The 11,221-nt window shown below is 37.7% G+C and overlaps 1 long non-coding RNA gene across 1 annotated transcript; it reads right to left on the bottom strand.

Annotated features, from left to right (window-relative positions):
* Positions 1-8,768: 8,768 nt before the first annotated feature.
* LOC139150665 (uncharacterized) lies at positions 8,769-10,998 on the bottom strand. The gene is made up of 3 exons (XR_011556254.1): positions 10,934-10,998; positions 9,606-9,886; positions 8,769-8,887 (listed from the first exon to the last, which is right to left on the bottom strand). It is a non-coding gene; the product is annotated as an uncharacterized lncRNA (long non-coding RNA).
* Between the last annotated feature and the right edge of the window lie 223 nt (positions 10,999-11,221).

Below are 11,221 nucleotides of genomic sequence, written 5' to 3'. Positions count from 1 at the left end.
CTTAGAATGTAATCTTTCGTATTCATAATTGCTATGCCTCTTCCTATATTGAAGGTTTTTTTGTTTTTCTTGTTTGTGTTTAATCTTCCATTAGCTTTTACGTGTTCCGTGTCGTTTAATACGTTGTTTAGGTTTTCTTTCATTCTTCGTTTGAGAAACTTCAGTTTTTTCCTCTGTTGAAATTTTCTGTTTGTGTTGGTCTTTACGTCGTCTTGTGTGCGGTGATGGACAATGGGTTTATTCAACGGTAGTTCGCTTTTAATATGACGTGGTGGCCTTGGAAAAAGGCCGTCGGGTTTTGGTTTTATTCAGTTCAACTCAGTACAGCTTTATTCATCCTAAACATGGGCAATAAAAAAGTGCGAATAAAACACAATACATCAAAATATTAAATATACAAAAAGTACATAGATACAGAGCGGTGACCAAAAACATACACATGAAACAGTTTACAAATCATTTAAAAGCCGTAAAGTAATGGAGGAAATGAATAAAAACTTGCGCCGGTTTAACCTGCAAGCAGGTTCCCGAGTGTAAAACGCCGACCGGAGGGTCGCTCCGAACAGAATATGATGAATATGACAGAATATTATTACTACAGTTAACAATTGCTCGGGCTTTTCCTAAGTACTAGCTGATCATAAAGTGACAGACTTCTCTTGATATTCTAATTTTAAGGTAAGTGATAAAATTCTGTAAAGTTAATATGTCTTTGATTGTCAGATGAAGCCACCAGATGAGCGAGAATGAAACAACGCTTTCACTGTAATGGATAAGATTTATCTATCAAACATGAAGGAAAGCAGTTTCCTTAAAAATAAATCGCTGTCGCCCTTCCTTCAGGATAGCATCAGTGTTTAAATCCCATTTAATTTTTTTAGAAAGTATTCAACCAAAGGTGGGTACACTTAGAGACAATTTCGATTTCTTTATCGCACACAAAGGTTGTCGGAGGGTTTCGTTCTTGCCTCCTCGGACATCGATAAGAAATATCACACACAACACCACTTAGGAAACAACAGATGACTTTATTTTTTTGCCTTTGAAAAGTTGCTTACCTTGTTCTTGGCAGCTTCCCTCACTTTTATGAAAACCTTGTTTGCTTTTCGTTTTCCGTCTGCTTTTGCTGTTTCGTCGATGCTGTCGTTTGTATTGTGGCTTTAATAGCGTGATCAAATAATCATTTACAATCACTTTCATGAATAACATGCACGTACGTATTTGCACATTATAACATTTCTCTGTATTTTGTTCATAAAAAATTATCATATAATATCAATCGTCTTCATTTCGGAGTTCGGCCGGTCAGTAGTTATGAAAACTGAAAGAGCCAGCGCAGCGCTGCAGCGTACACGTACAACGTAAATGTGTGCATTGTTATGCTAATAGGATAGGAACGTGGATGTGCGAGACTGTGACGTCATCCCTTTCAAACATGGCGTCCCATTCAGTGAGTAACCCGCGATCGGCACACAAAATCCTGCCGAACGGCAGTACTTTGGTAAAATAGCGAGACATCCTTGAGCGGGTAGGTGCAAAATAGTATTAGAAGGTAAACCGGTAAGGAGAAGAACGCCGGATTCGCCGAATAACTTTGCAAGGCGCGCCGAACGTCCAGACGTTCGGCACCTGCACTCTCTCTGGATGGTTGGATCTGTAGCTCTGGTTTTGCCGTCCGACCCAAATACCCAGGCAAAACCTCGAGCTACTGTACTGCAGCAATAACCACAAGTGCTACACCCTTCATATTTGGTATGAAAGGACACCTTATGACACCATATATTGTACCTCATTAATTATGCGCATATCTTATTTTGAGCGAGCCAATAGAGCTAGAGGTCTGATTTTTGGTATATAGGAATAACTTAGCAATACAATTATTATGACAAAATGTGACGTGACCTCAATGACCTTTGACCTCAAATATATATATTTGTCCACAACTCAGTAACCACAAGTGCTACACCCTTCATATTTGGTATGAAAGGACACCTTATGACACCATATATTGTACCTCATTAATTATGTGCATATCTTATTTTGAGCGAGCCAATAGAGCTAGAGGTCTAATTTTTGGTATATAGGAATAACTTAGCAATACAATTATTATGACAAAATGTGACGTGACCTCAATGACCTTTGACCTCAAATATATATATTTGTCCACAACTCAGTAACCACAAGTGCTACATCCTTCATATTTGGTATGATAAGACACCTTATGACACCACATATTGTACCTCATTAATTATGCGCATATCTAATTCTGAGCAAGCCAATAGAGCTGGATGTCCGATTTTTGGTATATAGGGATAACTATAGGGTAGAAATCTAAATATGCCCATCTAAATATTAGACATCTACCATCGAGAACAAAAGAAATTTGCTGTAATTTGAATATTTAAGGAGTTTAAGCAATTCCCGCTATAAATAAGGAACCCCTGCCTCAAACTCCACAAAGTTGCTAGACATATTTTGCCGTTGTCATGCCATTGCTTCGTTTAATAACCAGTTAATCAAATGCCTCATTGACAGGAGGAAATTCAAGACCATATTTGAATAGTAGTATATATTGTCCTCAAAATTATTTTATCACGGCCCAAGTACTCATTGCCTTCAGCAATACTGCCTTGTTATTATTAATTATTGTTATTATTATTATTCAAGGTTACTTATTTTGTCGTATCTTCTCGTTCCTGTATTTGACAAGAGGCTTCATGCATTTCGTCCTCTAACGGTAGTGTGTACTGTACCCTTTCTTTGGCGCACTTCAGCTGCAGTTTTGCTGCTCGCAAATTCTCTGATATTAGAGAGGTTTGGCTACACGTTTTATGTGAACCTGTACGCGTACACGTTCACGTTCAAAAATCTGTTTAGCTACGCGTTACGTCAGCCGTCCGTGTGGAACGCGTAAGAAGTAATTTGGCCCGGCTTGGGTCCGCGTAGTTTCTGCATCACAGGGGTACCTCAATTGTTATTCGGTATGCCGCGAATCGACGAAGAAATTTCACATAAAAATAACGAAAACGTATAAATATCCTTAAAGCCATCACTATCATATATCCAACTAACAACGTGCATGAATGATTCACAGTTTATATCATGTTTTGATACCTAAAGATGAGCAGCTGTCTCCACGTAAATACGCGACGCCGGCTCCATCTACGTCAAGAACGTACGCACAAGTCGATGACATCATCGCAGAAAATCGTGACGTTACGCGTTCACGTTCACGTAAAACGTGTAGCCCAACCCGTCTATTTCCTCCGTGGCCGCACGTAAGTAACTTATTGCATATTTCCCTTCGCCTTTCGCGCTTTTTTTCTTGAGGGACGACCGTATTTGTTCGCCTGTCAGTTTGCTTCTTTCTTACTTTAAGGTGATCAAGGTGGTGTTCAGACGATCTTTTTCGTCATCCAATTTCTGGTCTGCTTTGTTCCTTTCATGAACCATTTATCGAACTTAAGGACAGTTTACAGAATGTCGTTCTGATATGGTCGAAGTTGTCTGCACTCTCTCGACTGTGGGTCGAGGTCGCTCGTTTCTTTAGTCTATGGTTTTTCAACCAAATATCTTCAAATAAGATGACGGCTTCCGAGTATGCTATGTTGAACATGTACATGTATATATCAAAGTCACTGCCAAATAAAAAGCAAAACCTCAAAATAAGTTTTAAGAAAATGTAAAATCATGATGTTCTTTTGGTGAATTCTTGAGATATGTTAAGACAAGCGAAAACACGAGAAGACGATAAAAGTAAATATTCGTAAAATCCCCTTTTCCATAAATATGGGAAAAGTGTTCTCATCTCTGACGACTGAAGTAAAATGCTGACTAACTACTGAATGTTTTAATCATGCAACTCTTCATCTCATGGAAACAGCTTCTGTATCTAGTTTTATTGTTTCCAAATGTCGTCATAGTAACAACAGAACTGGCTCCTTTTCTTACGGGGGGAGGGGGAACAGACGGCATACATGTGCAGTCTTGCTTTGAGATACGTCTTGGGCAAAAGATGATCAGACTGAGGGGATTACCTCTTGCCCTGTAATACAGGTGGAACCGTATGAACTTTTGCCGTCAGATAAAATTACATATTTTGTATTTCCTTATTTTGCTCTGTAAAGCAAATGTAATCATCAAGCAATCACTTTTCACAACACATGAATCTATTAAAACGATATTTATTGTTTATTTATTGTTTTGCTTTAGTGACATATATGTACTAAGGTAATTAATTGTCATCGTATTATTAGACATGATTTGTAAAACAATCGCTCACTTTTTAATTCCTTTTTTTTAAGTTTGCTTTGCATAAAACTCAGAGGCACAATTGCAGTGTTCATATGTCTGGCCGTATATCTTTATAATTCTAAATCTTGAAACTTTTTCACCCTCAATCAGATTTCCTACGTATTATAATCTCACTAGAAGAAAAGTAAATTTAACTTGTAGTAATTTATTCTGATTTAGCCCCGACAAGATCTCAGGATTCGTATTTAATTCAGTTTTCCACAAGGTACAATTTCTTGGTTTTGCTCGGTTCGAACCCCTTTCTATGATGTCGTCACGGTCTATTCCATTATCCATGGTCGTCATCTATCTTTCTTTCCGACCGGGTACAAATGCGTATTGCGTATTTGCATGCCCGGGTCCGTAAGAAATAAACGAGAGATATTTTTCTCCTCATACTCATTGTGTGCTTGAATTATATTTACATCTACAGAGACATGTGCTGCGCCACCCTGTCCATTATAGTAGTTTCGCTTAACAGTAAATTTGTTAACATACACTGACTGGGTCAATACAACGAAGAATGGGTTTTATAGGTCCAATCAGATTAACATGAGGCGGTACACTTTGCCCTAGGCCCTACTAAAGATAACAATGCTACCTTTGTTTTAGTGTGCGAATGAAGGCTATGTAGGACACTCTTTCAAATAAGTATCCAACCACTGAGTAATAAAAAGCATGTGTATATTCGCCAAAATGAAAACAAAATATCGGCGAAAACACGATGACTGTTATTGTTCTTTCCCCAACGGGATTAGGGTATGTCTCATATTTACAAAGTCTGGAAAAATCGTTCGAGCAATAAAAAATCATTTCTTTGGATTTTTCTCTCTGTTCAAACTTTAAATTTTCTATCTGTAGACGTGCAACCTTGTCTCTGTTTATCGAGAGAGCTCTACCGTTAAACTCATACAATGTCACGTTGAACTGTACCCATCAAACAGCAGTGCTCACGTAAATTATGCTTGTTATCAGTTTTCAGGTGCGGGGTTCTACGTATTCAGGTGTCAATGCCATTTACAACACTATTAACGCAGTATATAATGTGACCGGACACTGTGATCTAATTACTCTTGTTATCAGTTTACAGCTCTAATAGGTACTGGGGTCTTCGTATTCAGGTGTCGGAGCCATTTACAACACTATAAATGTAGGATATAATGTGACCGGACTCAATGATCTGACCTACATCTCGCCATTGACCGTTATGCTTGTTGACACTCGGCATAACCTTCTACACCACGAATCTTAAATCAAGTAATCAAAACAATAAAGATAAGAGCGTCAGATGTTGTGCCGCAACATGCCGGTAGAATTGAAATTGGCCGCATTATTTATACAACGAATTGCCGACTCTTCATGATTTGTTGATTCTGTAAACTTATCACTATCGTACTTTTATTGCCACCTGGGCACATTTTAACGTTAAAACACCACGCGGCATCACCTGAGAAATAACGTGTCGTACTAAGCCGGGTCGTACTAGGATGTGACGGTTGCTCCAAACCTTAAATCAAGTAATCAAGACAATAAAGGTAAGAGCATCAGATGTTGATCCACAACACGAACCTTAAATCAAGTAATCAAGACAGCAAAGATAAGAGGCCCGGTGTTGTTCCGATAACATTTTGATAATGTAGCACAAAGTGCGTCAATTGTTTTGCTAAAAGGTTGTTAACTTGTTGAAGAGATTCCATTCTATGGTTCATTTCTTTGAACTTTCACAAGTCTTTATGCCTTTTACCTACGAATGAGTGACTATAACGTTACGCTTGTTTTCTACGCAAATTTCAAAGCACTTGCCCACAAGCTGTACCTCCTTAGCACGGCAGGCTGATTTTGGTTTTGTGCATGAAGGTTGGCTCCGCCTTGCTTTAGCGTAAAGCTGCTTTATCGAGTGCGGCCCTTGCCGATTTGATACTCGAGAGAACTCTTCTACTATATTATTTTGTGATTTTGGTCGTTCTATTGTAATGACTCAAATCCATATTTTCTGCTTCTACAAGTAATCCCAGAATGACCCTTATCATGATTTAGTTCATCGAAGAGACACTTAAAAAGTGTAGTTAAAAATCGAGAGGACTCAATATGTAGACAATGGTGGATAAGTGAAACACGAGGACTATCACTCATTGTGTAATGAAGCGTTTCTATCGGAATTCAAACGAAACTTTCACATGGTACATTATTTGAAAAATTCTTTTGACCGGTGTATGTCCTTCGATTGATATTTTGCCGACCAATGCTTAAAGACGGTAACAGTTTTACCATTCATAAAAGAAACTTTGCCACGACGACTGACGGTTTCGTACTTCTCGCTGAGTAGGAAAGTCAGCCAATCTCTGTCTTCCGTTTAATTTTGGCAAGGTCAGTTTATTGAGCGTTAACAAACTGTCGAAATTTGAAGTTATACTGAAATGGACAATGATCAGGGGAACCATGAGTAACCAGGCGTCCGATGCAGGGCGGGCTACATGTTATTGGTCGACTGCACAAAATTCGCACTTGGTCGGAGAGACAGAACTGAACTCACTGTAAAAACTGAGGACTCTAGATGCATCTTTATGCGTTCAAAATGTAGATGTCGGTGTTCAAATTTGAACGACTAGTGTACACTAGTGTATTATCCTTTGAAATTAATTGTATTCTTCGGAATAGCTAAAATATGTGAAGAAACCTTTCCTCTTTCAGTGCCTGGTATACCAAACCCTAGCTGTGAATACGCAGCGGTAATTAGGGCCATGGCGTATCGATCGCACTGGGGTCAAGAGTCATCGCCACAGAACAAGGGCCTTGACCAGAGCGCGATCGATACACCATGCACAGTACCGCTGCGTAATCACAGCTAACGCATGTCTTTTAGTAGGCACAATCGCATGTAAAACATCAGTTAAACATCGCAGAGTATTGTTTCAGGATATGTGAGTTGGCGTTTTTACTTCTCATCAATTGATGACAAGAAGACGCCAATATTTTGTAAAAGTACTGAAAAGAGGCACTGTATATGAAAGTTTCCCCTTTTCCTTAACCTAATCAGTCCCATATCTTTTATTTAAAGTCTCACCTCGCCATATTACCTATTGTTGCACTATTTTCAGGATGTGAAAAGTTGGATTTAACTGAAACTCGAAGAGTTGTTACAGAAGATGGTGGAAGATAATGGAAGTGGAACAGAAGTTCTAGACACTGATAATTATATAATAAGGAAGCGTCAAAATAATTCGTCAACCAGTGTTACCACACAAAGTTTATGGCAGATGGCTCAGAACAAATAACAGAGAAATATACAAACTTATAAGAGAAACTTACGACACAAAACATGTTGACAAGAACATATATCTTTGTTTCAATCTAGTGAAAACAATACGAACACTACCTTGAACACAGTAGAACATAATTACACATCGTAACGTCCCTATTGAAGGAACAAACTTCAAGTGGGACAACATAAGTAAGCAGCCAATCTATCGATTATTCTGCACAATTTATCAACTGAAGATGAATTTGACGCTACTGATTAAGAAAGTACGGCAATTTTCGAAACAAACGGCGTTAAAGGATCGTTGTGTTATACAGTCTCCTCCACTCTGGAGTAGAGACGGCACTGACATTCAGATTGCAGCTGTGTCTCGCCATGGCCAATCAGTTCTATACACAAAATAGGGAAACGTAAAATACATTTTCAAATATACAAAACACACTAAACGCAAACAATTAAGATATGAATAATTTGTGGAGTTGCTAGTCTTATTACATAGATAAATATTTAAGGCTAATTCCTCAATTGCAACTACAAAATAGATTTATTACATTTATGGCTGACAAGTATTACAATTATGGGTGATTTTTTTATTACATTTATGGTTACAATTTATTACAATTGTGGTTGGTGTTTTTATTACATTTGTGGTTGATTTTGTTACCTGTATGGGTGATATTACATTCATGGGTGCATTTTATTACATTTATGGTTGATGTTACATTTATGGAGATTATTACATTTATGAAAGTTACAACATGCAATCATTCCGTAACGAGAAATATAAGAACAATACTGAGTTTTCATAGTATGTACGGAAAATTAAAAAGTAAGGACGAAGTTTTGACATTACGTGTTCAATTATCGACAAAGGATTGAGCTACGCTAACAGAAGCAAGCGATGTAATCTTTGTATCAGAAAAGCTGTACATTATCAATGCTGACAAATCTACGCTGTTAAACAAACGCTCTGAGTTGGTTTCAAATGTCTCCACCAAAAACAAATATTATTTATCAAATTTTAACACTACCTACAAATAGAATTGTATATATATATATATATATATATATATATATATATATATATATATATATATATATATATATATATATATATATATATATATATTCTTTATATGGTACTAAGTTAATATAAAAATACTATAGTGATTTCATTACTAGAAAGACTAAAAACGTACATTCACTTTTTTGGCCAGAAAGATTAAAAGTGCATCTACTCTACTCCTTAACCCTCTTGCTGGAACTGGTATCTTAAATGCACTCTCTTAAAAATCACTCAGTGGGCTGAAACGTTTGGTTGTCATGAGTATAGGCCTGTTGAAAGGGAGAAGGAAGAGTGTACAGTCAAGAGAAATGCATGATTCTATAAGATGTTCTTTCAGTATGAAATAATTAAGTAAACCGCCGCCGAGGATGGGTATACGTATACAGCAAGATTTTGAACGGCTGGCTTCATACGATATAGCAAGTATGAGTGGTGAAAATGAAATCGGAAAAATTGCTTGTTTATGGTTAATAATAGCGTGACCGACTGATACTCGCTGATGTCTCTATAATTGTTTTCTGTATTTGTATTAATTCGCATCTAAATTTCAGTAAATTTTTTCTGATTCTAACTCACGACATAAGGTACCAAGCCCTCGAGCGAAAACGACAAAGTAAAATCTTCCGGCTAAATTCTTACCCTTTCAATGGCCGAGCTAAGTTGTTAAAATTTTTCTGACTGCTACCTTTCCACGCACTTTCGAATACATGTACCTGTGCGGTATATACTGATTTAAGATGTCATTTTCTATGTTACATGTATCATGCGCTTCAAATAAACGTCGAAGTGTAATATTATTATGGTCCACTGTCACTCTAGAAAGACTATTTATTTGTTACCCTCTTTAGGGTCACAATGGAATCTGTAATGTGTAACATACATGTATGTATAAAATCACTGACATATTTGAAAGATTGAATCTACGGAAGCTCAAAAATTTTAAGTACCACGGAACAAATCTAGTCAATTGGCAAAAAGGACACTGACCTCCACTTTTTGTAGTTGCATATTATCTTTGGTGGCATTGCCTTGTCTATGGTGAATATCAGCTTGACCTTGATGCTTTTGCTTTCTGATGAGCAGGTATAACACGATGAAGAACATGAACATCGAAGCTGCACTCAAGGCGGCACTGAGTGACATCACAGCCACACGGTACAATCGATTGTCATATTGAGCACAAGCTCCTTTGTTACCGCAATCTTCGCGCCACAGAACACAGGTGAAGTCTATGAGCGTTCCACTGAGAATGTTACCTGGAATTCGGACTTGAATATGAAAAGTTCATTACACATCTGTCGTCGAGAATAATGGAATATCGAGTGCGCAATAAACAAAAAACCACCCGAAACTCAAACAAACAAAAGGCAATACGGCAACGGAACGCCTGTTCCATAACTTCTGTTTTCAAGTTGCACATGAAAAACGCATATCCTATTATCTGAAATATCCGCCTAAATATCCACTTTATAGCAATCATTTCAATTTTAGGCGACTCTTCCCTGTCTCGAATATATTTTGTAGACGATATATGAGAATAGATGGCAAGTAGACGCTGTCTGAAAATTCAAAAAAGTACGAAACATAATTCAAAAGAAAAGAATGTATGTTTTTATTTTTCAATTTGTATCAGTCACATCTGCTTGAGAATGGAGCATGCCAAATGAGAATGTAGATCAAAGCGCAGGAGTTATACAGCACTTTATTATTCTCGTTTACGATAGTAGTTAATATCTATGAGGTCAATGATAACCAGGATCGTGCACGATATTAGGCTCACTTTTTCTTTTGAGACATGTTTCACGGCCAGAATCAATATCTACACACATTATGTCATCATGTGCTTAGAAATACATGTAAATTTACTTCGCAAGTGAATGCTCACTCAGCAGTAACGAAAAACCAGATTGAAATCGCTTGACAATTTGCGTTTTCAACAATGTTCGGTTAGCAATACACCTTTTCCTGGTTATCCCAGAAGGCATCGCTGTGGCTGTATCAAACATCGTGTACACACTCAAAACATAAAAGCATACTGATTTTGTGTTTTACAACGGTTTAGAATTACACAAATTTTTACTGCCAAAAATGTCTCGTGCAGTTTTCATCCATCTCCGACGATAATGACGGTCAGTGTGTAACCTGCCGTAGCGTTCTATGAGTAACATACCCTGCGTTTACCCTAAGGCTAAAAAGTTCTATAAGTAACGTACGCTTTGTACACCCTAGCGCGCAGTGCGTCATGGCATGGAAGCGGTAAAAGAACCATAAAGATGAAGACTATTTCACAACTCTGATCTGGGTTGGTCACTTACATATTGATTCCAAAACATGTTTCACCGCCAACGAAAACGACTTCTGTCTCTTCTCAACACACCTGAAAATGAAAGGTCATCCATGCAGGAAATTATAAGATATCAAGTGAACATATATCAAGTGAACAGACTATGTTGAATTTGAAGATAATGTACATTGAAAATATTCGAAAAATGACGGTGTACTTGCTCGGCTGTATTAGAGACACTACCAACCTGATTGTTATCATGGTAACTGGCAGGCTTAATCCACTGTTGGCGACAGAGAACACGGTGAGGATGGCCAGA

This window comes from Ptychodera flava, chromosome 14 (genome assembly GCF_041260155.1).
Source record: "Ptychodera flava strain L36383 chromosome 14, AS_Pfla_20210202, whole genome shotgun sequence".
NCBI classification, from domain to species: Eukaryota; Metazoa; Hemichordata; class Enteropneusta; family Ptychoderidae; genus Ptychodera; species Ptychodera flava.
The sequence above is the reverse complement of the archived record's forward strand: the minus strand, read 5'-3'. Positions and strand labels throughout refer to the sequence as shown.